This window comes from Schistocerca gregaria, chromosome 2 (assembly GCF_023897955.1).
Source record: "Schistocerca gregaria isolate iqSchGreg1 chromosome 2, iqSchGreg1.2, whole genome shotgun sequence".
Classification (NCBI taxonomy): domain Eukaryota; kingdom Metazoa; phylum Arthropoda; class Insecta; order Orthoptera; family Acrididae; genus Schistocerca; species Schistocerca gregaria.
The window spans coordinates 794762396-794768395 of NC_064921.1; positions in this window are offsets into that span (position 1 = coordinate 794762396).

Genomic DNA, 6000 nt, shown 5'->3' on the forward strand with positions numbered 1-6000 from the left:
CTCGTCGACAAATTTGGACTTTGAGTTACTGTAATTTCTAACTTCACCAATAAGTTCTGAACAGTTTGGAAAGAAAATGACTTCAATCTCAAAATTTGAATGAGTTATGACAGGTTCAGTATTTTTGATGGAAAAGTAGTTTTTTGAGATAATGTGTTTTAAAGTTTCACGTTTAATAGAAAGTATTTAAGAGAAAAATTCTATGTATATATCACCCTTAAAAGTTTCTTTGTCAAATGGTGCGGAGTTATTCGAGTTAACATTACACATTTTGTGGTTAACACATTCAGAGCTAGAGAAAATTACAGTGTACATAAATTTAAAACCGAGTAAATTGGCTCCAAATTGAAAGAAATTACTGAACCCTGTGAAGCTTTTTGTCGGCAGCATATTGGTGTTTTTACTCTATGTTAAGGCGAATTGCAATTTGGGGAGATCTGTAGGCTTTTGTAGTTCTCATATAAAAAGGGATGGCTTGTCTTGTTCCGGATTTCCCTAAATCGCTTCAGGCAAATGACGGTATGGTTTCTGTGATAAGGCACGGCCGTATTTCTTCCCCATCCTTCCCTAATCCGATGGGACCGATGACCTAGCTCTTCAGTTTCCACCCTCAAATCAACCAAAAAGCACTTGTCTTGTCCAATATTATGAAATGACAAATAGTGACATTTTTATACAAAATTACTCTGAGATCCTTAAAATGCCACTAGAATTTCGGAGATGCTGTTTTGTGATGCATAAGATACACAGCTACCAGATTTGGAAAAGGGGCCTCTTACCAAGGCAGTGTTATTTCCGAAAAGAGCTCCGTTCTCGCTTACCGCCGAGCTAAAAAAAAAAAAAAAAAAAAAAGGTTCAAATGGCTCTGAGCAATATGGGACTCAACATCTATGGTCATCAGTCCCCTAGAACTTAGAACTACTGAAACCTAACTAACCTAAGGACAACACACAACACCCAGCTATCACGAGGCAGAGAAAATCCCTAACCCCGCCAGGAATCGAACCCGGGAACCCGGGCGCGGGAAGCGAGAACGCTACCGCACGACCACGTGATGCGGGCTTTCCGCCGAACTGCAACTTCTGGTTAAATATTGTCGCTCTTACATCCAGAAATGTTACGTGTAACCAGGAGTAACCAGTCATTGGAGCTACACTGAACTACGGAAGGAACTGGTACAGGTGCCTCATATCGTGCAGGACCCCCGCGAGCGAGCAGAAGTGGCGCACCACGACGTGGCATGGACTCGACTAGTGACTGAAGCAGTGATGGGAGTGAACTGACACCATGAATCCTGCAGGGCTATCCCTAAATCCGTAAGAGTACGAGGGGGTAGAGATCTCTTCTGAATAGCACGTTATAAGACACCCCGGATATGCTCAATAATGTTCATATCTGTCGGGTTTGGTGGGCAGCGGAAGTGTTTAAAGTCAGAAGAGTGTTCCTGGGGCCACTTTGTAGCAATTCTGGACGTATGGAGTGTCGCATTATTCTGCTGGAATTGACCTAGTCTGCTGGAAAGCACAATGACCATGAATGGATGTAGGTGATCAGACAGGATGCTTATGTATGTGTCACCTGTCAAAGTGTATCTAGATATACCAAGAGTCCCATATCACTCCAACTGTACATGCCCCACATCACTCGATACCCTCCGTCAACTTGAACAGTCCCTTGCTGACTTACAGGGTCCATGAATTCATGAGGTTGTCTCCATATCCGTACGCGTCCATCCACTCGATGCAATTTGAAACGAGACTCGTCCAACCAGGCAATATGTTTCCAGTCACCAACAGTCCAATGTTGGCGTTGACGGTCCCAGGCTTTGCGTCGTGCCGTCATCAAGGGTACACGAGTGGGCCTTCGACTCCGAAAGCCCATATCGATGATTTCTCGTTGACTGGTTCGCACGCTGACACTTGTTGACGACCCGGCATTGAAATCTGCAGCAATTTGCGGAAGGGTTGCACTTCTTCAGTCTCGCTAGTCCCGTTCTTGCAGCATCATTTTACGGCCGCAGAGATGTAGGAGATTTGATAGTTTACAGAATTTTTGATATTCACGGTACACTCGTGAAACGGTCATAGGGTAAAATCCCATTGCTACCTCGGAGATGCTGTGTCCCATGGCTCATGCAACGACTATAATAGCACATTAAAACCCGCTTAAATTTTGATAATCTGCTATTGTAGCAGCAGATACCCGTCTGACAGATGTTGTCTTACACAGATGTTAACGACGGTAGCGCCATATTTTGCCTCTACGTATCAAAAAAATGGGTCTGAGCACTATGGGACTCAACTTCTGAGATCATTAGTCCCCTAGAACTCAGAACTAGTTAAACCTAACTAACCTAAGGACATCACACACATCCGTGCCCGAGGCAGGATTCGAACCTACGACCGTAGCGGTCTCTCGGTTCCAGACTGTAGCGCCTAGAACCGCACAGCCACTCCTTCCGACGCCTGTACGTATCTCTGTGTTTGAATACTCATGCCTCTACCAGTTTCTTTGACGCTTCAGTGTGTAAGACTCACTACAAGTGTTGGCTGCTGGAACCACTAGTAGACTGGCAGCTTCCGTCAACCGCATAAGCCACGTGAGGCGGTCTGCGTCGCGTCGACAGGAGGAGTTGTTCCTGTCGTGGGAAGAAGCGGCCGCCGGCGCCTACAGCACGCCACGCAGCCAGCCGTGCGCCGCGGCGCTGGGGGCGGCATTTGCGTCCAGTGGGGCGTGGCCGCCACCCCCGCCCCTGCCCCCGCCGCCTCCAGCCGGCCGGAAGCTGCCGTCCCAGCCTGCCAATTAAGCGGCTCCGCTGGAGGCGGCGATGCTTCCCATGCGCTCCTCTCCGCGCCGGTTGTGGGTCGGTCGTTCGTTCGTGCAGACGCAGGCCGCGCCACACGGCAGCAGATAATCGACTGTGGTGAGCGAACGGGGGGCCACGAGAGCAGGAGCGCGGCTAACGCACGGCTGCGCCTTCTCACGGCTCACGCTACACAATAAAGTACCCGCTCGCCACGGGAGAGGCGACTGCCGCAGCCACACACGCAGATTCCTCGCCGTTCAGCGGTGTTAATGCAGTGTCAAAACAAAAGGCTGCGGCGCAGTAGATCCCGCGATTGTTTTTGCTGTACGTACGACGTTTTGTGAACGTTGAGGTTAGTTAGTTGATTCGGGGGAGGGGACCATACAGCGAAGTCATCGGTCACATCGGATTAGGAAAGTATGGGGAAGGAAGACGCCTGTTCCCCGTCAAAGCAACCATTTGCGTGAAGCGATTTAGGAAAATCACAAACCTAAATCAGGATGGTCGGACGCGGGTTTGAACCGTCGTCCTCCCGAATGCTAATCCAGTGTGCTAATCACTGTGCCACCCTGCTGGATGTGAACATTGAGTGCCAGGGCTGCAGCTACAGGCACGGGTCCCCGAGGGTGTGCCCAGTTCTGCAAAACATTTCAAAGATATGTCGTCAGGCTGCAGGAGCTAGAGTATGGTTTAAATGGCTCTGAGCCATTATCAATGCATTATTTTGCCGCGCGGGATTAGCCGAGAGGTCTTAGGCGCTGCAGTCATGGACAGTGCGGCTGGTCCCGGCGGAGATTCGAGTCCTCCCTCGAGCATGGGTGTGTGTGTTTGTCCTTAGGATAATTTAGGTTAAGTAGTGTGTAAGCTTAGGGACTGATAACCTTAGCAGTTAAGTCCCACACGTATCTATTTTGAAACACGTATCTATTTTGAAACACGTATCTATTTTGTACGAGCTGTAAATAAATAGTTGCCACTAGTAAAGTTACTACCCTCGTAAATACAAAAGAAAGTGATGAGCACGATGTGTAATACACGACATAACAAATGTGCTTGATTATGGCTCACGGCCGAAATTAGCTAACAGCATGATTTTAATAAAGCACAATACAGCCTACAACGAGAAATGTTTTCTTCCATTTCGAAAACAGTCCATTTCAATGTTAATTATTTTGGTAAAACAAAACATAAATGTAAGAAAAATCTAATAGCCAGTAGTGAAGGGAGCGATTCGAGCCTCCGTGGAAGCACATGATGTACTGTACTATACTGAAAGGCACCAAGCCCTTGTTGGCTTCTCCTCTTCCATTTTTTTCATTTTCATCACTTACATGAAATGTCATCCGTGGGGCCGGGTTGATTAGGGTGAGAGTTCTGATTAAACAGCCTGTTGGCTGTGGTCTAGTTTCTACATTTTTATAGTGAATCTGTGAGTGTGGTCGCCCTGCGAGGAGTTATGTAGTTGAGAGAATCGAGTGCGGTCAGGCCAGAGTGTTCCCGAAAGGCGGCCGGTCGCTGACAGTAGCGGGGTAGTGCCGACAGACGCGACCCCTGGGGAAGGGTCAGCGTTAAGCCTTTGTATCAACTGGAAAGTAGAGGCCAGTGGCCCGGCACCAGTTTCGAGCGACTGCGACTGGCTGGCGCCTCGCGTAGTAGTTCTACTGCCAAGTACTGGTCGCCCTCTCGGCACCAGGCATGTGCGTCGTGAGGGTGGCGTTCTCACAACTTGATCTCTGACACCGTGGAGTGCTCGACAGATAGACGCCTCCCGTAGACGCTGTTCTACAGCTACTGAGTGAAGTTTCTCACGCCCCTGAGCTCCCGCACACGAGATGATTGCAAGTCTACAGACGGTTTATCATGACGTCATACAGCCCCGATAAAATTTGGCGGCAAGTCCCGCCATTGGAGCTGGATTTTGCTTGGTTGTTTTTGGAGCGGCTGTGTGCGGCATGAGGTACGGAAATGATTGGCGAACGATCTAGCGCACACCAACAATTGGAAGCATAGGAGCGCGCAGGGCCTGAGGCGCGCTAATTTCCAGAATTCGTGTGGAGAGCAGAGTTTTTCTTGGAGGCTCATCTGAGCCGCCAGAGAGAGAAGTTGTGACGTCTCTCGGGCGTGGCATATTCCTGGCCCGCCAAAGAGAGAGAGAGTGTGTATCATTATCGAGTAGAAGACGAAATTCTTGGCCGTCATATTCGAAATCACACATCGACGATGTTTCGTTGATTGGTTCGTACGCTGACACTTGTTGATGGCTCAGCATTGAAATCTGCAGCAATTTGTGGAAGGGTTGCATTTCTGTCACGTTGAAAGACTCTGTCCAGTCTTCTTTGGTCCCGTTATTGCAGGATATTTTTCCGGCCCGAACGTTGTCGGAGATTTGAAAATGGTTCCAATGGCTCTGAGCACTATGGGAGTTAACATCTGATGTCATCAGTCCCCTAGAACGTAGAACTACTTAAACATAACTGACCTAAGGACATCAAACACATCCATGCCCGAGACAGGATTCGAACCTGCAACCGTAGCGCTCCCGTGGTTCCAGACTGAAGCACCTAGAACCGCTCGGCCACAGCGGGCGGCGGAGATTTGATGTTTTACTTAATTTCTGATACCCACAGTGCACTGGTGAAATTGCCGTACGAGGAAATCCCCACTTCATCGCTACATTGGTGATGCTATGTTCTATCTCCTGTGCGCCGACTGTAACACCACGTTCAAAATCACTTAAATCTTGAAACTTCCTGGCAGATTAAAACTGTGTGCCGGACCGAGACTCACTTAAATCTTGATAACCTGCCATTGTAGCAGCAGTAACCGATCTACCAAATGCGTCAGAAAAAAATGTTCAAATGTGTGTGAAATCTAATGGGACTTAACTGCTAAGGTCATCAGTCCCTAAGCTTACACACTATTTAACCTAAATTATCCTAAGGACAAACACACACACCCATACCCGATGGAGGACTCGAATCTCCACCAGGACCAGCCGCACAGTCCATGACTGCAGCGCCTCAGACCGCTCGGCTAATCCTGCGCGGCACTGAGTCAGACACTTGTCTTATATTGGCGATGCCCCCCACAGGGCCATATTCTGACTGTTTGCATACCTCCTTATTTGAATATTCATGCCTATACCATTTTCTTTGGCGCTCCGGTGTAGAACGATATTTCATGAACATGAGAGC